At 32.1% G+C, this 24,282-nt stretch overlaps 1 pseudogene; it reads right to left on the reverse strand.

Annotated features, from left to right (window-relative positions):
* LOC149560378 (polyadenylate-binding protein 2-like) overlaps positions 1-24,282 on the reverse strand; it is a 62,256-nt pseudogene that overhangs the window by 21,129 nt on the left and 16,845 nt on the right.

Consider the following 24,282-nt stretch of genomic DNA (forward strand, 5'->3'; position numbering starts at 1 on the left):
GGGTGAGTAGTCAGACCATTCCAATGAATAAATTACTTCAATTCACTCTCCATACACAAATTTACCTCTCATAGGGCAAGAAATTCCATCCAAACATCCATGAAAAAGGGGTAGTGGATAAGCAGGTGTGGAATAGATTGTGCACCTTGGAGGCATAAAATGCAGTAGTTAGTGACTTGACACCCTTTATGTTGGAGGTTATCAATAGTGATGATTGACCCATGCAAAGATGTCCATGAAAAAAACATTATCTTTGGAAGGATCCAAGTGTACTAGGTTTTTCTCCAATTAGCCTAGGCCACCTTTCACCCATATAATAGAGATAAGAAGACTTAATTGTAAACTCCCTTGAAGGTGTGAGTTTCCAAACTAAGGAGTCCTTAAATAGAGTGATGGGGATCCTATAGATATAAAGAAGTTCCTATAGCTTCTAAGAAACCCCCAACTCCATTGGCTCAAGGTTCTAGAAAGTAATCCATTGTCTATTAAAGGTGATGAACTTTCTAGTCTGAGGACCATGCAATCTAGTAAACATCTCACATAAAGGTAAGAATTTAGTATGCATGAGGGGGTTATCATGAGTCCATTGATCCTCCTAGAAGTTAATAAATTTACCATTCCTCATAATCTAGTGACATCTCATTTTTTAGGATCTTTCAAGTGTTAACCATATTGTTCTAGATCTTGGAGCCTTCATGTGCCCAAGGGAATTGGTGGGAAAAACAATCTTCTGAGATATTTAGCCTATATAATGTACACCAACTACCCTTGGAGCTCATCAATTTTCAGCCAATTTTGGTTAATAGGGCCTTATTCAACTATCCTATTTCTCTTAAATTTAGACCACCAATAGCTTTCAATTTATAGAATTTCTTCCAGCTAACCAAATTCATTCTTGAATTATTATCAATGTCAGACCATAAGAAGTTCCACTAGATTTTCTCAATAGTGTCTTTGAACCTACCTAACATTTTGAAAATGGAGAGGAAATACATTGAGATGCCTTGAAAGGAGGCAAAGAGAAGCTAGAGTTTCCCAGCATTAGTCAAGCTCTTTCCTTTCCAGCCAGCCAATTGTTTTAGGAAGCATTTAACTAGACCATTCAAAAAATGATTGGGGACTTCCTTTATTGTAAGTGATAGAAAAATATAAGTATCTAGGAGGGATACCTCCTAGCAACCAATATTTGAAATACAATAGGGAAATTAAATTCTAAGAGGAGGGGTGAATCAGTACTTAAAATTCCAACCTTAAAATCATTCACCATATATTCATCTCACAATTCATGCATATAAATTGAAATAAAAAATTAAGAATGTACATCCATAGTATGAAAGTAAAAAAAAATTCAACACATGTATGACACATAATATTTGGTTATCTAAAAACTCTCCAAAGAGAACATAAAACTAGAGTGGGAATGACACCCACAAATCCTCAATACTGTAGTAATAAAGTGTATCTAATGAAGGTTACAATGTTTGATTATGAAACATGATCTACCCTATGAAAGGTCTACCTTGCTAAGAGCTTACAAGATTGTTAGATCTTACCCTATTAAAGGATTTCAACACCCTATTAGAAGTGTGCTTGGTAAAAGGACTTTAGCTCACAATGAAGTAAGAACCATATTAAAGGATTTACAATAGCCTATTAAGACTACTTTATTAAGAGATTTAAATGATTAACCTATTAGAATGTGTTATCAATGATCCTTTGGTTAGCAGTCTACTACTAGATAATAGATCACCTCTTTCTAGATGTGGACTTGATCCTCACTGATTTGATGTCTCTCTGCTATCTTTTAATTTCTTTCCTATTTTCTCTTCTAACTAATTCTGCAATGTATCTTAATTCACAACTCCTTAGCCACCATGAATTCTTAGTTTGTGTATGCAAACTTCTATCTCTATTCTTTTCTTCCACACACATAAAAGCTTTAGGGTTTGTCCTCCTTAAGAAGGCCTAGGTGACTTAGGGTTAGATATGAATCAATGATTATGATTCACCCATACTGTCACTTAATCCTTCTCTTTTTCTAATTGGTTACATGAACTATAGAGGGATTCACAATAAAGATTTGTCCTTATCATCTAAGATCGCAAAACAATCCTCAAGTTGGCTCCAGAATTATTTACATAGTAGTTTGTCATTACAAACAACTATGTCAAAATTTTATTACTTGGCACTTGAAGTCCTTGATGCTTGACATCATCTACAACTTCAATGCTATAACTCAGCCTTTGAATGACTTGGCATCCATTGATCACTCAACATCTGAATTACTTGGTACTTACTATTTGCTTGATACTTGAGTGACTCAACACTTACTACTTACTTGACACATACTATATATCTCTCACTCGACATATACTATCTAACAACTTATGCTCTACATGTATTACTTTTTTAGCATGAACTAAGTAAATGACTTAAGTATATTGCCACACATATGTCAAAACCAATTTGAGATTAACAACTAAGAATACATGTCACCTTTTCTCTTAGAGTAAAAATGGTGTTAAATAAAAGGACTTTGCTTTTCTAGTAATTTATGCATTGACCAGAGACCAACGCATATTGATTCAAGGTGTCCTTCCATTCTCTAGCTTCATGGATGAAGAAGATGCTAAATGCGAATGTATCATCCACAAATTTCTAGATGATTTGTGCGGGGCACCAAGAGGTAGGTTTAATGCCCTTAATTCTACTAGAGTTAGTCAAAATAACTAAATTTTATCTTAGAACTTCTACTATAACAATAAAATGGTAGGGAGATAGGGGGTCACCTTGGAGAAGATCTTGAGAGGAAGAGAAGAAATTGCAAAGTGCTCCATTAATGATCATTGAGAAAGCAATAGAGGTATCAACATTTATCATAATACTATTAGCCTTCTCATTAAAGTATATTGGCTAAGGGGACTCTTTACTATATAGGGGGTAGGGGGTGGTTTAGTCAATTCAATGCTTACTATATCAAATAGAATCATACTCAAAAAATGAGTTTGATCTTTTCTTAGAACGAATGCTAGCTATATGCTCAACACATGCAAGTCAAACATTACTCTCCCCAAATAGATTATTGTGCCTCCTAATATTCAACTCAACTCCCTACCATGGGTACAATAGATAGGTTGGGGGAGTTCACAATTGAGAACAAAGTGGTGAATGGGTGCATAATGCATGGGAATCTCCCAAATAGTTTGGGCCAAATCCTGAAGTTTGGCAAGAATAGCAAAGAGGAATTTATAGCTGACCTTATCATAGGCTTAGGAAATATTTAGTTTTAGTGCCATGCCTGGATTCCTAGACCTTTCCATATAGTGTATTACGTCATGGGTGGCTATAACCACATCAACAATCTACCTCTCAAGCATAAAGCCATTCATAAAGGGGCCAATGAATTTTTCCCAGAGGGGCTTGGTACAATTCACCATAACCTTAGTAAGAACCTTATAAATTATGTTACAAAGGCTGATGGGTCTAAAGTCTTCTAGTCTCTTAGGGTCCTCCATCTTAGGAATGAGAACAATGAAGGTTTGGTTAAGTTCTTTTAATAGATTTCACATCCTAACAAAGTCACAAGTAGCATGGATGATGTCATACATAACAATATCCCATAATTCTTGTAAGAAAGTAGGAGGAAATCAATTGGGACAAGGGGCTTTATACTGATCCATATTGAAGATAACCATACTAACTTCCTCTTCTTTAACCTTGCATGTCATCTCCTCATTCATCTAGTCATTAATCACTGGTTGAAATGATCTAAGAATATCAGTTTGTAAATTGCTATTTACCTCGGTAGCTGGGGGGTTGTACATTTCATGGAAATAGGAATTAACTTTATCTTCTATCTGTTCCATATCAGTGACCTTGTTGTCATTATCATCCATCAACTTGTTGATAGTGTTTCTCTTTTTCTTTCTTGAGGTTGATCTATGACATAATAATGTGTTTTTTTTCTCCCTCCTTCAACCATTGGATCCTAGATCTCTATTTCCAGAAGACTTTGTCCCTATTTAGGAGGGTTTTTAATTTGTCTCTACACTCCCTCTCCTCCTTCTGTTGGTCAATCTATGCATTGTTTTGTGCACACTACATTTGGAGAGCTTCCAACTTCTTTTTTGTAACCTTCTTTTCCCTAGATAAAATTCCAAACAAGGATTTACTCCATTCTCTCACCTCCTTTTTGACTTTGTCAAGTTTTCTAGCCATTGTGCAATATAGTCTCTATCTTATTTGATGTTATTTTATTATTTTCTTTTCTTTTTTATTAATTTTTTAGTAACAAATTTGTTCAATAATATTCTAATTTGTGAGTTCACATTTTCACATTGATCGCATTCAAGTTTGTTTTTTATTTTGTATCGTCAAATGATGAAGGTTTCAAATGCAAGATTGAATGTGGAAATTTTAATGAGAAGAATAAATTTGAGCTACAAGAGCTCAAGATATGTGATTTGTTAAGCCAAGAAGGATTATAAAAGCATTGGTAGGAAAACCAAAAGAAGGTTGGAAAGATAACTAAATAGAACTAAGAGGATTTCGATACAAGAGTTATGGAGAAGAATGAATGTGCAGAATGAAAGATGGCTAGCGTTGGTAGGTTAACAAGGAATAAAATTTGATGATCGTGCACATTTATTTTTCTCTTAGATCTTTGAAATTCTACCAGAGTATGGTAGCAATTTTTGCAAAAACTTCTACATAACATATCGTAGAATTCTCCATGGAGTCATTTTGTGAGGATTTGATATACTTTTTGAAGTTCAATTTTTTAAATTATAATTCTATTAAAATATCTATACTTTCTTGTTTAATGTTGATGTTGCTTAGGTGAGCTTTCTTTACAAATAGGAATGATGGGTTATGTTCCTCTTTGTTATTATTTCTCTTCTTTTTTATTGATAGATTGATATAATCATTGTAAGGGGGTGACCTATTCTAAAGAGATTTTGTTCAAAATGAAGGCATTAATCATCAAATCTATTGTCTCATTAAGAGATATGTTAAAAACTATCCTTGGGATTTTATCTACCACTTGTTTAGATTTGCATCTCTGACTATTTAGTCAACACAATGTTAGTCTTACATGAAGAACTCCTCAACAACATGCTACATTTTTCTATATTATTTTTCAAATTAGACTTCTTAATCCAATGGGTTATTTTCTAGGAATATTCCTATCAAAATAATTATAATACAAAAATATTTGGAACACTTACACCCAAGTAATGAATCTTAAACAAATTTTCATAAGAGAGTAACTAACATCTAGATAGAGAAATTAAAATTCTTAGCAGCTAAATAGCTTTCACTTGGTCATGCTTTGAACTAAGTGGTCAAAATGGAGAATGGAACCTCCAGATTACATGAAGAAGAAGAAAGGAAAAAAGTAAATAAAAGTTGAAAATAATATTATCTTTTCATTTCTAAGTGCAAAGGAACCTTTCATATAGACAAATGGACAATATATAAACTCTAATCAATGGCTACTAGAAAGTGACTTTAACAAGTGCCAACATTCACTTGTAGATCTTTCCCAACAAGTGAGATCATCAACACATGATTATATAAAATTAAAAAATTCAAATCAATCATTCAATTATATTCTTTGAAATGTCAAATATTCAAATTAGTGTTTTTTAGTCAATTAAAAATCTTGTAAAGGAGCCATTTCATTTTCTTTTACCTTTATTCACACCGACAATTTTCTTTTAGACATACTTAGAATCACTTCAAAGCATTTCTTTTGATTTTTTCAATGAGTATTTGGATATAAAGGTTTGATCTCATATTAGAGATCTTTTGTTAATTTTAGAACATGTCAAATTGAAAATAGATCATCTTGTAATAAATAATTTTTCATGTAATTTTTAAATGTGTAGGCTATGGGATTCACTACCCCTAGGATATCAAGATTGGAAAGAGATAATGCACATTATGCTACATCACTAAACTAGTGGTCCTAGGAGATAGGAAGATAAACTAATTAGATAAAAATATTAACTTAATTAGAGAGAGAGAGAGAGAGAGAGAGAGTAAAATAAATGGTCAATAAAGATATCTATAAAAAAATTATTATAGAAAGAACAAGTGTAGTGCTTGCCCCTACGTTACATTTTGATATCATTGTCAAACTCTTTTAGGATAGTTTTATGTTGATGATTATTAGTAACATTATGTTGAGATTATCAAATATTGTTTCAAATTCAGTTGATATATGATGAGATTACTTGGTACTTTATAATTCATGTATGCATGATGATTATTACAATGTTTTCACTTACTGATGATGATTAGTTAGATGATTTATTATCATATGTGTTCTCTTATGGATACTTACCCCATACTTGCATGTGTATGGTGTGCGTTTTTGTTTTCTTTCTATATGGCATTTCTGATATGGTTAAGGAAGGGAGTCATAGTCACCTACTAGTCAGGATCTACATGATGCACTACTTTTTTCCATTGCCTATTTAGCTTAGTATATATTGTGCTTGTACATGAATGAATTTTATATAGGTTGTAGGTACCAGTTATCGACTTCCGTAAATTGCCAAGATGAGCATACCCTATCACATTATCTCAATGGTAAGAGAAGGGAGATAAATTTTCAAGTCCAAATACCAACCCTTTACACCATTTGTCCTAATTGAAAATTAGGACAAGTGTTTGAGTTGAGTACCCTTTGAATGCATCAAATGACATAATTTGTGATATTAACCCTTGGTTTGATTTCGTATGTGTTTTGTTAAGATGGGTTTTCATATTTTACTTTGTGAGTCTTTGGTGTATTTTCTATTAATTAAGTCTAATTAAATGATTTAATTTAATGAAAAATTATTATGATATTTTAATATTTATTTTATTTAATTAATTGGAAAATTAATTAAATAAAAGAATTAACTTTGAAGATAAAAGTTATAAGTTTAAATTTGGAATGTGATAATATTTATTTAATTTAATAATAATATATTTAGAGTTCATTTTTAAATAAATGCTAAATAATATTATTATTTAAGTTAATAAATATTTTATCAATTAAGGTTCGAAAATAAATTTAAAAGTGGAAAAGATATTAAAATTATTAAAAGATTCTAGATCACATGATGCAAGCATGTGATTAAAATATATTAAGATAAAACAAGTGGATTTAATAAAGTGAGTGCATGAGATTTAAAATTAATAAATTAATTTAAAAAGGAGTTAAGTGAATATTAAATAAATCAATGTGTATTATTTTAATATTTATTCACATAGGAGTATGCGAACTCTCGTGAGTTGTCATGTTGACAACACAGGAGTTTGCACTCTAATTATGCACAGGTTGTCTACACTTAGGAATTAGCACTTTATTTGAACACATGGCGTCTACAACATTCTAGACACCTCATCATGTTTATCTTCTTATCATGGAAGTTATGTGCTTAGCTATCATGCTTATCTCTTAGTTATTTCTAGACACATTCTAGATGCATCTTAGAGGCCTTTATATACAGGCTCTCCTAGTGTGTATGGGCATCCTCATATGCTTCTACAAGCTCATATTCTTTGACATGCTTCTATATGATTCTATATGCTTCTAGTCACTTGGGGGTTTTGGTTCTTTGGGGAATTGAAAATTTTGGAGAAGGAAAGAATTTTTAAAAAGGACAAGGTTCTAAGAGGAGGAGCTTCTCTAAAAATTTTCAAGGTGTAGCAAATTAGCATCAGTGTCCAGGTAGGCACTCATGATTATTTCGTATATTTTATTGCACTCTTTCTCTTTCTGTCTTCATTGTGTCTGTTATGTGTGTCTAAATAATTCTCTATGAATGAATCTTCAATTTTGTAATTTGGAATTTGGGCATGCATATTGTTTCATCCAGTTATGGGAATTAAAACTATTATTGCAATCTTCCCTTACTAGAGTCAAGATTTGGAAATTGTTTTGGGTTTGGGTTCGAATTAAAATAGAATCTTACTATTATGCATTAGTTTTATATGATTTATTAACTAATCTAATTAAATTAAATTTAATTAAGATTAGTTAATAGTAGAAGAAGTGTAATTAAGTATTAGTTAATTTAAGTAAATGGATTTTTAAATGAGGGCAAATTAAAAGAAAAGGGATATTAATAAGTGTTTAGTGGAATTGAATAATTGAATTATTAATGAGATTGATTTTACTTAAAATCAATGAAGATTATTTTAAATAAATGATTGTCCTTGAAGTGTATTAAGGAAATTGTGACAGTTCAACATTAATGACAAAAAAAATGGTATTTGTGTTTAAAATATGAAGATGATGTAAACTAATGAAATGTGTAGAATTGTACAAATTTTATGCTTATAATTTTTATAATTTTTTTGACTAAGAATTTATTCATTTTATTTTATTTTGAAGTCCCTTTTTTAACTGTAAAAAATATAGGATGTACTTCCCATCAAACAAGTATGTGCAAATCACCTTTTTTTCTTCTAATTTGAAAATATTTTATAGATGACATGTATAGCTAGTGCACAAAAAAGGAAATAATTATTTTTGATGTATATTTTCTTTGTTATAAGTACTAAAGTTTGACCTTGTCAGAATCCAACAGTTTTTTTCTCCCGTCAAAACTTCCCTATCAAATCTATACCTTCTTGAAAATAAATTACATATTCATGAAGAGGATTCTCTCCTCTAGTGATAAATATAAATTTTTTATTTTTTTGATACGATTTACTATTTTTTATCATTTTTTGAGAGAGCATCTTCTAAAATGTTGAAATATCGACTTATAATATTTTAAGATTATAACATATTATAACTAATCAAAACACTCAAAAATTTATATAATGATGATATTGAATCTGAAATCTATAAAAGAGTATTTTTAGTTTTTTTTTTAAATTGAGTTTTGATAGAGAAATGAGATTTGACCAAAACAAGTTTTTGTATCACAAACGGTGACACAGATCTATGCTTTTATCTAGTTGATAAGTATCATTCTAATGTTTGAATAATGTAAATATTTTTATCTAAAAGTCAATGGGAACTAGTTCAATGATTTAAATAAGTAAATAATTATCTTTTGGTTATTTTAGAAAATTGTTTAAATTAATGGAGGGATAATTCTATGCATTATTCAAAAAATAAATTGGTTGACTTGTAGAAGAATCTTATACTCTTGAAGTATACTTGAAACGAAAACTAAAACCTCATATTTGGCTTAACCATGTGATCGCAAAAGAAAACCAAAACATGTGTTTGTATATTGTTTCTCTATGCTATATGTGTTTTGGGGTTTTGGGATTTGTCCTAGCTTTGACCAGTCTTAGGTTGTTACCAGAGGCTTGGAGGTTATGTGTTTGTGATGTCATGCTAATGTTGATCTCGATCTTTTAAAAACCCAATAATGGTAATGTGATGGTATACTCTATGAGATGTTTGTATTTATTGATTATTATTGCTTTCCAGTCTTCTTGTGTGAAGCTGAGGTGTATGTATTTGAGATACTTGATTTAACCATTTTTGAGTCATTGATTAGTTATACTTGGGATTACTTTCTAATCTCCTTGATGGGACTGAAGTGTTTGTTTTAATCTTCATGATGTCATGTTTTGACTTGACCATTTTGGAGTCTTCGATCAATATTACTTTGAGATACTTTTTGGTTGCTCATTGAGAACCGATGGGTATTGTGATTTATTCTGGTTGCTCATTGAGAATTGATGGATATTATGATTATCATTGGATTCTTTTCAGTTGCTCATGGAGAACTAATGTGATTATTTTGATTATCTTTATGATGCTTTCCAGTCGCTTGTATAGGACTGGGGTGATTTTGTGATTTGTGCTTTTATTGAGCCTAGAGTAGGTTATCTACTTGTAGTGTCAAGAAGTGGCTTGCAATGGGGGTCAAGGCCCTAAGTGGCTGCTAGGGTAACTCATTGTAAGTACTTTAATAAGTGAAAACATTACACTAAATGGGGATTAAAATGAACCTAATAAAATAATTGTATGTTCTTGCCCATGCCCCAAGTGCTAGTACAGACTAGGATGGGAGTAGAGAGAATGCTTGGTTGCGACCTTGCATTTCGTAGTATGCCTTGTCAGTATGAGAGGATACTAGTGGCCGCATAGGGATCACCAGGGGATTAGGGTCTATTGAGAGACTACCAAGGTAACTCTAGCATGATTTATGTGATGACACTTTCCCGCTTACATAGCAGGTTTCCTACATGTCATTGTTGTGCCTCTAGGTGTAGATGTCAATCTATGTGTTGGAACCTTTGAGTTAGAATACTTTTAGGATTCTTGGGCTTAGAGAATACTTTTTTTATGTGATTTGATATCCTATTTTGGACTTGAGACTATCTCCTTAGCATGGTGGGAGTGAGCCATTTAGGTTCCACATGGTTGGGTGGTAGTGCTCATTCACTCTTACCATTTGAGATCCATTCGTAGTCACCATGGCTAGAGCATTCTTTGTTGGTATTTATCTTCATTCTATTCATGGATCATTATGATGGATGTTATTTAGTGGTATGTTTCTTTATATGGATGATTAGCATGTGATAGATGATGTTATCTAATCTATAAGATCATCTTATTCTTTATTCTTGCATGTTAGATTTCTTTTTGCATAAGTTATAGTTTGTCCTAGGAGTGACATCCCTATTACTATAGTATTGATGATCTCTTCGGTGGGTTGGGATGTTACGTGCAGGGGATGGCAAGGGCCCATGACAGTCCAATGATGCTATTGGTGGTGGGAGGAACCGCACACTTAGTTAATTGTGTTTTATGATATATAGTTATCTTTTACAATGGATGTTATATCTATTATGATGGATGTATCATGTATGTTATTGGTTTCATTTACTTTATTGCACTTGTATCATGGATTCAATGAGGATGATGTATCTTTATCATATGTATATTCTTTTAAGCCTTTCATACCCTGTGACATGTACAATGGATGATTGAGCATTCTGAAAATTAATTTGCTAAGACACATTTAGAACAAATGCATGTTGTTTAAGGACATATGACTTTTCATTATTCTTTCATTTGTTTGTTGTAGTTGTTAGAATTAGTATTAATTAGATTAAATGTGACTCAACATCTTGGGATCCTTAAGGAGTGTAACTTGTTATGTATACTTTTTAGTTGAATGTGTGTATTGCTTATGCTACTATGTGTTAGATGTGAATGAGTTATCTTTCATGTTTTAAAAAAAAAAATTGTTTGGAAAAGTTAGTAAAACTTTAGGTTAATTCTTTTGGATCCCTTGGCGGGGTGTTACAATAAGCTAAAACAATAAAATTCTTATGTTGGAAAGATCAAGAACTTGGCCTCAGATGGCAATGTCCCACATGCAATCCTTTTTGTAATGTTCTATCCTATACAAATAGAAATAGAAATCTCTACTTGGTTTACTCTTGCATGCTCTACTTCACTCCACAAACTAGTTCACCAAGTACACATAGCAAGATAAGAAAAAATATTGGGTTTGTGTAAGGATTCTCCATAATAATTTTTTTACCTCCATAAAGAGATGAATAGATAGAGTTGGAATAAAACTAATAATAATAATGTTTGGTAACTTTAGTTAGATAAACCCATGAGACTAAATTGAAGATATATATCTTTTGTGTGTGTGTGTGTGTTTGTGTCTGAGAGAGAGAGAGAGAGAGAGAGAGAGAGAGAGAGAGAGAGAGAGAGAGAGAGAGAGAGAGAGAGAGATTGATTAAAATAATTTTATAGACCAATAATAGTAATAAATTGTCCAAAAATCATCCAACAAAGACATACACATCAAATTTGACAATTCATAGAAATCAAAATACATATCATTGTGTGTGAAATGAAAAAAGAGAAATTTACTCATCCATGGCATCCCTTGGTTGAGATGAAGATACATTTTCTAGGGCCCTTGAGGATGAAGCATGTCTAAATTTCTTAGAAGAAGAACCCTAACAATAATGAAAAGAATGAAAATGTCAACCTAGAGGAGGGATGCCCACAATATCATGACTATGTTTAATTGAGGAGAATAAGGCACCTACTTTTATCTTCAATACCTTGATCATAGAATGCTCCAAGTCATCTCAGTATCTAAAAGTTTCCATGTATGTATAGTTAAATAATTAATTGTTATATTAATTAAATAATAAAGAACATAAATGTCCCATGAAGGGGCATGTCTCCATGTGTTTTCCACAATATAAGAGAGAGATCATTGCTCTTGGAAAATACATTTTGAAGATGTAGTCTTAATACATTTGTAGTAATCTTGATTAATCAAAGTGGTAATAGAACAATGTTGCTTTCCTAAGGCTTGTTAGATTTGGAGATACTAAAATATACTTAACACCCATATAATAGTAAGTGGACTTAAAAATATTTTGAAACTAATTTAACTGATATGAATGCAACTGATAGTTCAATGGCCCTACAATAGTCCAAATAGGATTAATGGTATATGGGGATTCAATACATTGTAAATTAATATGTAGTAGTATCTAAAACAACATTTATCATAAATCAATGACTACATCAATAGCTAAAGTTAAATGAGATGTATAAGGTTATGTTAAGTGTGCCAGATGAATGCGTGAATGGATATCGATCTTCTATAATACAATTTTAATATTCAAAAATATTGACATAAGAATGAATGGAGAAATAGGGCCTTGTTGCTAGACTTTTAGTCCATCCCCTTTTAGCTTCTATCTTGGTGATTTTTCATTGCATTTATGTTTGAGTCCTTGTTTAGGTGGCCCCTAGGTGGCTCTCTTCTCATCAAACATCCTTGAAGCTTTCCTTAAGTGTTATTTCTATGTTATCCTTGTTGCACATCCCCCTACACCTTTATGTGAGATTCTCACCTTTTCTCTATATCAAGGTCTTAGGTGACACTAATACAAAAACAACAATACGTGTCTTTAAAAACCACTAAAATTTATATAAATGTGACTAAAATCAGTTACATGACTAATAATACTTAATATCTAGTCATTTATAATGCTACTAAATTTACTACTAAATCATTTTTGTCACTTATTTGATCACTGATTTTGATCATTGATTTAGTCACATATTTAGGGGTATACTTAGTAGTATATTTAATCAAATATTTAGTCATATATTATATAGTTGATTTAGTTAAACATTTAGTGTTATATTTAGTAGCATATTTAATTACATATTTAGTATATTTACTCCCATATTTGTTAATGTATTTAGTAGCATATTTAATAGTATATTTGGTCACATATATAGTAGCATATTCAATAGCATATTTAGTCACATATTTGGCACATATTTGGTAGTGTATTTAGTTGCATATTTAGTAACAAATTTAGTAGCATATTCAATAGCATATTTAGTCACATATTTGGTAATGTACTTGGTCATAATAGGGCATGATGGAATCAAACCACCATCCTCGTCCTTGTAAAGAAGTTTCTCTTCCATTGAGTTAGCACCCTTTAAAGAATACATAATAAATTATTATTTATTTCATTTCATTCTCAATATAGCACCAAAAAAGGTTATGGACCTCTATTTCTTGAAATGGGTGCAACAAGGAAACATCCAATCAAGCTAATAGTTTAAAGGCTCCTTTTTATTTTAAAAATTAATTTGATTTTGTCAAATTTAAATCAGCTAGAAGAAAAGGAAACTAGGATAATGGATTTTAAATTTAAAAATGGTGTCCAACTTGTTAGTAATAATGTAGAAGTGCATGTAATGACTAGAATATTTCTTCAAGTGTGTCATACAAAAATAGACTCTGTACTAGGTACAATGTCATTTCCTTAATGACACTTTGCACTAACCTTTAGCATGACACTCCACTAATAGATGAAAAGCCACCAGTTATCAATAAGTGAGCTAGAAAAAGCACACATTGACCTCTTCATAATACATAACATCCATGTACCTTTCAATACAAGAATGTTTTCTTATGTCTCATCTTTGTACTTATCCACCTCTAACAATTTATACAAACTTAGACATTAACACTAATAATACAATGACAATATTTACAACACAGTATATAATGCAATTGAATAATATTCTTAGTGCACACAAATAAAAATTTCTAAAAACTTAAATGTAACAATAAAGTATAGTGAGACTATTTATACAACACTAAATAATGCAAAGTAATGATGTTCTCAATGCACCAACATCTTCAAAATTAGCTAAGATCATTCACAAAACAAAGTACCAGGGTTTATAAAGTTTGGAACAATAAATATTCTAGAGTTGGAGAAGGATAAAATCTCAAACTATGTTGTTTAATCACAAAAGAAGAGTTCTTGTAAAACATTATTTAAAAATTTGAGTCGATAAGCATTTACTAAAAAAATGCAAATAAATCCCAATAAAAAAATCACATAAGAATAGAAATAACCAAGCCAGCTAGGTAATGATCTAGTAGTGTAGTAGAGCAATTTTCATGCTGATGATGGGCTCAATATTTATTAGCCTTGCTTTAGAAGATGGTGAATCTAAAATAGTGCAGGCTACACCAGTAAAGATTGGAATGTAGTGAGTTTTGATAAACTCTTATTTCTCAAGTAAAGCTTGTAAGTCTTGAGAGTATTCTAACTTGCCCATGTTGCATACCCCACATGATTAGAAAATAAAGTTGTTGAATTTTTTGTGCATCACCCCTCCTTCCACCCATTCTTTTTCATTATTGTCTTTGCCTGTGTAATTGAAGTGGTAGCATTAAATTTTTCATCTATGCCATTCTAGGGTGAATTCTAGGTAGAAACTATTGGTGATAACAAAAACCTATAGGTTGCAAGGAATTAGAAGATTCAGGGGATTTCTAGCCAAAGTAACTCCCTATGAATCAAAATTAAAGTACTACCCATCTCATTTACTAACCAGTGGAGGAATCAAGCCATGAGGACCCTAACTATAGAATAGTTGCTATGGGGCAAGCCTTAGAGAACTAGGATGATATGGTGATAAACTAGTTGATACTACAAGAGTGAATCCAATAAGATCTCGCATCTAAGAAAAATGAGCCTGGTGTGAAAATAGATCTAGCATTTACATTGTTTACAAGCACTTGAATCTTCTGTGCATCTAGCAAATCAATATGGGCATCTTCAATTTTTAACACAAGAACTCTACATACCTGTAGTCTCACATTTATCTCTAGTTTTTGTTGAGCCAATGCAACATAAAATAGTTTACTTCCAGCCATCTTTCCACTCATCTTAGCAACCTACAATTCATGACAAATACATCACATTCAAAACCAAGCCATGCTCCAATGGATAACAAAAAAGAAAATCTAGTTAGATACTATGAATTGAAGCAAAAAATCTAACATGATAATAAATAACATCTTATAGCACACATGGATTCTTTAGGAGAAGAAAAATCCATAAACATAGATCCCTTACTCTAACATTGGTGGTCCCTCATAAGCCAAAAGTAGTGGCATGATGTTAAGAAATTAAATACACAAATAAGTAGAATGTTTTTCCATGAGAAGATATAGGAGATGAATTTAACCAAAATTTAATTCACAAGAAAATAATAAAATGAGTAGAATTGTAACAACATCATAGTCATGAGAAGACATACTTTGGAAGATGTTATGGTGCCAAATTTGGAAAAAAAATTCTCTTCACTTTTTATCATCAATGGAATCATCCATTTTTTTTAGATACAAATTATCACCCTAAAATTTTTACGTTTTCCCCTTCCTCTCTTGTTCAAACTTGGTTTTCAATTTTTCCTTTCTTTTAGCCTTTTTCTGTGCCCATCCAAGATACCATTCCTTATCATCATTAAAAGTATTTCCATTTAAACTTTAAACAACATTAGCTACATCATCTGTATTTTCAAAATTAACAAACCTAAAGCTTTGGATTTTCTATCCATGTCCCTCATAATAACTACACTATTCGTGGAGCCAAATTTAATAAAAACATTTTTCAAGTCTTCATATGTAATTGTGTCAGACAATTTTTTCACAAAAAACATTGCTAAACTTGGAAGTACCCATTGCTTGTTCTCTTTATTGTCATCTCACAAAAAAGACAACATAGATCTGCTTCCCATTAAGCAACAAGTCATTTAATTTTTCAATGGCACTCTATATTGCCTCTTCTTGCTCATACTAGAAAAAACCATTTATTGGCCATTGTTATCTAAATCCACATTGCAAGAAAGAGTGGTCCCAAATGTAGAGAATGTATCATACAATCCTCTATTATCCATAATTTTGTTGAGATTCTACAAATAAATAACTTTAAGATTAACACACAAATATTCAACTATTATGTCATAGCAATAAAAATAAACATAAATTTGTAGTCTAAGGTAAAATTTTGATGTAACATATTCACCTCGATTAAGATGTTTAAAGAGCCACTCTTCTGAATGGTTGGATCAAAATGGGAAAATATTATTCTCATTGGCTTACCATTAACACCTATATAATTTAGAATTTCCAGAGCATGGGTAGTTGGAAATACAAAAAATACTTGATTTTATTTTTAACATATCATAAATCATAATCAAACTACAAATATAAATCATGTGTTTAAGTGTTCTCAAGGAAAGGATCTTGGTTACCAATTTTTGGAAATCAATAACATGCAAAAACAAGTGATTAAACATGCTATGGCAATTGTGTTGTCAATTATACTAATAAATTTTTAGTACTAGATACATAAATAAGCTTTGGTCAAGGATCTATAAATAGTATTTGGGAACTTCATAGAAAAGATGCCAATTTAAACCTTAAGAGACATGTGATGTATTCAAATTAGGTAAATTACCACATTCATTCTTATGATGCAACACACCTCGATGTAGGAAATCAAGATGCAACTCTTGGGAAATTTAATACATATGATACCTTTGGGCTTGGTATTATGCCTCACTATAACTCTTGAAAGGTACCAAATCCTACAGACATTTTATGACTATTGAATACAAACTCAGAGTTTTAACAATGGGCACATGCCAACAAAACCCTTTGTTGGAGTTTTAGGAAATTTCCACTTCTAAATGATGGAAAATTTAAAGCAAGTAGTAAACCTTCCCCTGGTTAAAGAAAGCACAAATAGATTGACTATTCTAACTATCCAAACCATATTTAGTTATTAAACTACATTTTTTTTGCACATACCTGTAGATCCTTAACCAAATATGAAGGACCCTAAATATCATTTTTTTTAAAGAGGAAATTTGAAGGGGCACAATGTTATAATTATATACATAAACTATCCAATAGAATGTGGGGTCATGATAGCTAGAAAAAGCAAGTGATTAGCACTTTGTTTATGATTAAGGGTTGGGTGAAACTATCATATGAAGTAATGTGGGTGTGAGAGTTGGTAAATGAATAGATGGGCCTTTGGAAGGAAGTGTGAGTGTGAGGATAAAGTCAATTGGTTGATGGAACCTTGAGTTGTTCCTAACTAGTAATATCTAGTTAGTATCTTAGGAAAGGACTTTTGAAGTGAAGTTGTTCATAATTAGTAATATCTTGATTTAGGCATGGATTCATGAGGATCTAGGAAGGGTATGTGATTCTACAACCATCCCTACTTAGAATTATTCATAAAGCCCAACAATTCATGTGACCAACTAAACAAAAGGTAGTTTTTAATAGATACATAAGACAACAATTAATTTTGAAGAGGAAACATTAATAGATGGCATGTCCATTCTTAAAGATCATCATCTTCCAAAATTTGTCTCTTTTCATAGATACATAAGGCTATAAAAATGAGAACTTCATTTAAAGTAGGGCAACAAGGAAGATTAAACAAGAATGATATATGTATTAGCAACTACTACCAACCAAAAATGAATTTTAACTCAAAGGAGAATGTCAAATAAACAAAAAACATATTGAGTTAATAACTCATGTCTGTACAAATTTAATTTTCTCATTCGTAATGCATCTATTAATATTCTTGAGTGGTCTAGTATTATTTGACATTATTTGGCTGGCTTGTAGAACTTCTCTTTTTTTCATGCATATCTGGTATATGTGTTCCTTTTTCATTGTTCTCTAATCCCCATTTACATGTTTAGCTTATTTGTAATATCAACATAGATAATAATTTGATTTTAATTATTTTTTATATAGTCAAGATTAATTCCATGATAGTGTAGGCTTTGTGCCAACTATATATGTTGTTTTATTTTATTGGCTTTTGTCTTACTATAGAGAATTTGGAGAAGGGCTTTAGGTTCCTTATGCAACCATCATGTTGTGTCAAAAGACCCTTTGTTGAAAACCTTCTCTTAGAATGCTGCATTTTACTTTTAATGAGGAGGATTTGGAATCTAATTTTGGAGTCTACTTTGTGAAGGTTGATGTGAGCAAAGAATACCCTTGTAAGGTAAAAGAGAAAATGTGCAGATGTCCTTGAGAGTGCTTTGACTAAGTTTGTAATGACTTTGAATCCCCACCCTCCACTTATCTAGATTCCTTGGATGTTGATGATTTTTAGACCCCCTTGAGAGTCTATTGTTGGCCATTGATTTCCCTTGGAACTTGTGGGCTTCTTTGGGTTCCATGCTCTAGCTAAAAGCATTCTTGATTTGATTTCATTCTTCAAAGTTCAAATAGTATTATAATATAATAATGAAAGATTTAATATGAAACATGCCATCTTTCTCATATTGTGTAGCAATAAGATCATAAGAGAATATATCCAAAAACACAAAGAGAAACAGACCTCCTCATTCTCTATAAGATCCTTTGGTATAACATCAATCTCACAACTAAATATTTCACAAGAAATGAAGGGAACCTACAAATGAACAACAATAAAATTACTTAAATAAAGATAATATACATTAAAATTAATATATTTTATGTCAAGTAAGTAAAGGGCACTAATGATACTTCATGGTAGGAGAAAATCACAAAACAATAGAGAATATTATAATTTACTTAAATGTTTGTCTACTGTCAACTTCTTCTGGTTGCTCTTATACAACATAGTACAACATATGTTGCACCTATGCTCTACCCCAAAGACTATAGAAATGTCACAAGTGAGGTGACACAATACATATTATCTAGAGATTATAAAACATATTAATGGAAATGAATTGTTAAACAAAAAATATTATAATAAATTGCTCTATAAATTAAAGACTAATTTTAAAAGGCATTTTTTTTGAACGTGACATTGTAAAATGATCTAATTAAATTTTGTGAGAAACTCAATGACATTAAAATTTATAAGGATTTAGAGATAGAACCAAAGCCATAATACTTCTTGCATTCCTTATACTATTTTACAGTTATGACCACAAATCAATTGTCCACCATGACTACAATTTCCTAGAATCACTCTCAATTATGGATTGGTTTAATCATGTTTATATCACTCACCCTATATTCAATTTGTTTCAACAAACTTATGGGCTTCCTCAAGTATAACTACACATCTCACATGTAAATGTTGGAGATGTGTCTTGTTAGAAACAATATAGTCCACCAAAATAACTTAGGGGGGAGGGGGTAAATTAGTTATCCAATAATTAAAAAACTTATTTTCATTAAAAAAACTTAACCATTCAATTCATTAAACAAACTTAACCATTCAATGAATGTAAAAAAAAAACATAATAAAGTGCACATTAATAATTATACTAGATATGTTGATTAGGGAAACCCTTGATCAGAGGGAAAACCCTTGTGGTAATGATGCCCAAAAGATGATGTAATAATATAAATATTTCTTGTTAGAGGATGGACCTTGTTAGGAGTCTATTACAACATTTAGTATAATGAGTTCTTGTTAGGAGACTTTGAATCCCTATTAGGAGATTCCAACCCTATTAGAAGTTATCCCAACCCTGTTAGGAGTTGTGATACAATGTATGCAAGAAGAGTCGATTTCCCAAACATGCAATTTCAACTACAAGAAGAGCTTACTGCTCGTCAAGTAATTTACTATTATCTTCCTCTTTTCTCTATCCTTTTCTCTATCTTGTCAACTAGACCATCATTTTCATACCTTTCAGACTAGGTCACGAACATCAGATCCAAATGCCAACCCTCAGATCACTTAGAAAAACCTTGGCAATGAAGTTTCCTTCACTTCCACACTACTCTACTCAACTTCACATTCCACACTCTTTGCTTCTTATCATCAATCATTCAATCATATCAACACATATCTTCAATATCATGATAATGGAAAATTTCCTCCCTTTATATTGAGTCCATAAAAAAAATTCTTGAGTTACCTATTAGTCCTTCTTAATTAATTATTATAGGACCACATAAAGAACATGTTACACTTAGTGATAATCTTGATCTTCTATCTTTCAACTTGAATAACTTTTTGTACACACAATATTATGATGAGTGAGCTTAGCCATGTCATCACCAACATGTCTTCTTCATGTCTTCAACCTTGATCCTCAAGATACCAACTCTACTAAGTGTTATAACAAGTTTACCAAAACATGCCTTTGTAAACTCTATCTCATAACAGACATCACCAAAAATTACATAACTTCTTCTAGACTTATCCTTTCTACTGCCAACATTAACTACATATACCAAATACTTAGAAGTATCTTCGATAATCTCAGGTGGTTATCAAGCTCAACTAGCCATTTGTACCGACTTGATCTTTTCATTATTATTCTATTAGATACCATAGAAGACATCAAAAATACTATGTTGACATCAATAAAAAAATTAGTCATGAATGTAACATATCATCAACATTTATGATTCCAACCAATCTTCCTAAAATCTCCCCAATATTCCAACAATCTCCCCCTTTGGTATTGATGGAAAAATAGATGAAAAATATCTAGTTCCAAGAATACCAACAAAAGACTATCACTCTTCAAATCCTCTTCATCAATCATACTCCCCCATTGATATAGTTCAATGTGTTCCATACCAAACTGTTATTACAAATTCATGCCAAATATCTCCTTTAGCATACTTCTTCCCTTAGTTTAATATTTTTCATGCAATACTTCTCCATCATTGACATCAATGTCAAAGGTTTCTGCAACCTGTTGGGACTCAAAATTGCCTTCCCAATTTTGAGTACCATTGAGAAATTGAGCCCCATAAACACTTTTTTAAGGCACATGTACCCGACTATCAGTTTGAGGCCTAAGAGGTGTTTGATGCTTTTAATACCTTTCATTCAATGTGTCCACTTGTTTCATGAAGTTAAATTGATATTCTGAGCCATTTCGTGAAGTCTTGTTTTCAGCAAGTGTCAATTCTGCATTTTCACTTAAGTGTCAAATAGTGGTAGGAGCCTATGTTTGCAATCAAATATCTCACACCCAGAAATGTTTCAGGACTCACTACTTTGGGAGTGTCTAGCATCTATACTTGAGAGCTTATGTTTCATATTTTGAGTCATTTCTATCCATTTGACTAGGTTTAGAATCCCTCAAAGTTGGTCATTTAATGTTGTCATGCTGATGCAAAAGGTTCAAAATTCTGGGAGGCCCTATTTGACGAGCTATAACTTTGACCCAATTCACCAAAATGCTAAAATTACTTTTGCATTGCATTTTAGACCTTAGGGACTTGTTATGTTTCAAATTTCAGCTTATGAAAATAATGTTTGATCAGTTTTCAAATGCGATTCCAGATGCAATTTCTAGCTTTTTACTGGTGTCAGCAAATGCAGATTGTTTGGTATCCATGTTCAAGATGTTATAACTCCTAATCTGTGATTGATAAGATTGAATGGATTGTACCATTTTGTTTTCCACTAAAAATACTCCAAGTTTTTCAATTTGCAAGTCATGAGGAATTCGTATGCACACTTTTCTAGTTCAATTCCATTTGCAAAAATTGCTTTTATCATTGTTTCCAGTTGTCAAATTCCAAGTAGCCCACTTTGACCGCTTACCATTTGCCCCCAGTTATTCGTCATGAGCCCAAATCATAGATTTACATTTTCCTCATCATAGAGAACTAATGCACTATTTTTTATCTTCCCAAGTGTCATTTTGCCCAATTTTTGAAGCCGATTCCGAATGCAATTTAGTGCTTTCTGACATGTTTTCTTGCAGGTAGTTCTGAGAGGTCAACTTCGATAGTAAATATGTTTTGACCTAGAAATTTTCATGAGACGAGATCTAACAAGGTGCAAGAATGTAGAGCAAAGAATTAGTGGGTTGGTTTTTAGAGCCCGGTCAGAGGTTTGGATTAGTTTTTAAGGCCAGTTAACGGACCTCCTGGCACAAAAGTGATAGGTTGCAAAAAGGGATAAAATGAGTTTCAAATGCTAATTTAGTGATCAAACTTGATTCTAATTAGTTTGATATGTTCAATTGGTCAGTTTGGAGTATCAGTTGTCTAGAAATGAATTTTTGTCTTTAGCCAGACCCACTTTGGGGCCCGACTAAATTCATCAGAGTTATGACTCCCTACCTTGACACCTAAAAGTCTGATTTGCCTACTTTTTTTTCTTTCCCAAGGACTATATGATTCCCTATAAATATCTCATTCATTTGTGGTTAGCAGAGGGACTTGTTACTCCATCATATCCCAGAGAAGATGAGATGGAAGCTAGGATGAGTTACCTAAGAGAGCTTGCAAATCTATGTTTATTTGATCTAACTGGACAATACTTAGATGCATCACTCTCTTGCTCTGTCAATGAGCTAATGATGGATTTGTCCATTTATATTTCTATGGAAAATAGATGTGAGTTTGCTCCTCCCTCTAATGTGCCATCTAGAAAACATGGCAAAAGAAGAGAGTGTGGATGAAATTGAAGAATCAGTAAAAAACACAAGCAATAAAAGGAGGACACCCATAGCCCACACAAAGGGATGAGTTAATAGGGCAATCTATTGCAAAGAAGAGGCCACAATAACTATTCTAAACATCCACAATTCAGTAGGAAGATGGAGGCAGAGTCCACATCCAATGGGGAAGAATGCTGGGAAGCCTTCAATGGAGTTTCCACTTTATAAAAAAGGATTCCCACATATCAAATTTAGAGGCGACCATTACAGCATGTAAAGATAATGCACCCATAGTCTACATGTGAAAGAAGAAGAAATTTCCCATGGTAGGAGAGAATCCTTGTTGATAAGGTAGTCTAGTCCATTGCAAAGGAGGTCCACATGTATAGGGGCAAGTGTGATTCTCAATGAAGCTATGGTAGTATAAGAAGATCCACATTCAAGCTAGAGAGAGCAGGGGCAAGCCATTTGGAGGTAGTAGGCATGTAAAGTGCAGTCCCCAACTTTAGCAAAATGGGCACTCACATTGTGAACAATTAAAACACAACCCATGATAGCTAATGCAAGGAGGGAGGCTATGATTTTTGAAGGGAAGCTAGAGCTTCAGAGTCCAGCATGGTCATCTATGCACAGGGTAGAGTTGAAGGGAGCTCCACATCTGTTTGTGTCTATAGGGGTCTCCACATTTTTAGAAGGGAGTATAGACAATAAAATGCTCATATTTTGAGTAGAGGAGCCCACGTTGAACAAAGCAATAGGGGAGGTATCGATAGTAGAAGTGGCAAGCATAAAAGTTGCCTATGTAAGGAAGGGAGTAGAGTGTATATTCATTTGAAAATAAATCCCACATTGGGGAGGGGATAGCTTTCCCAACACTTTAAATTTGATTCAACACAATAGACTTAATGTCTAGGAGGCGTGTCTTTTAAAGCCATCCATAGAGATGAAGATAGATCTAGGGATTCATCTATCTTCTATATCACTCTTTCTTTCTTTCATGGTAGGGGTTGGAAATTTTAGAAAGTTTCTCTGGAATGGAGGCATTTAGTATAACTGGCCTTGGAATTGATGAACTCTGAATAGAAAATCTGAGATGTACTAGTTCCAGACTATGAAGCTTTTCTTTGGCTATGATACCCCCTTCCCATCCCATCAGTTTCTCATTCCTACCATTTTCTCTCTTGTATGATAGTATTTTTTCATTGAATAGTCTAGTTTATTAGGTTCTTTGTGAGTTAATTTCACGCATTTTTATGTATTGTTTCAAGGAAATCAATACAAGGAACAACAAGTGTTTAGTTTCAGTTTAAATATTGTCTCCTTTCTCAGTTGAGCTATGATGTTTTATGGTCTTTGAACAAAGAGTCTAGATCATAAATGTAGTCCCTTAAGGTTGTATGTTACTTCATTATTGCTTTTAATTCACAAAATTATGTAAATGCTTCAGAGATTCAATAAGGTTGCAAGTTTATTGAAGAGGATATCAGGTAAAGATGAGATTTAAGTTGAACATTGATGTCTATTCACAATGTGAATGGATAGATCATATATCA

The sequence above is a fragment of the Cupressus sempervirens genome, chromosome 4, assembly GCF_028749045.1.
Source record: "Cupressus sempervirens isolate cs-2001-9-10 chromosome 4, ASM2874904v1, whole genome shotgun sequence".
In the NCBI taxonomy this organism is placed as follows: domain Eukaryota; kingdom Viridiplantae; phylum Streptophyta; class Pinopsida; order Cupressales; family Cupressaceae; genus Cupressus; species Cupressus sempervirens.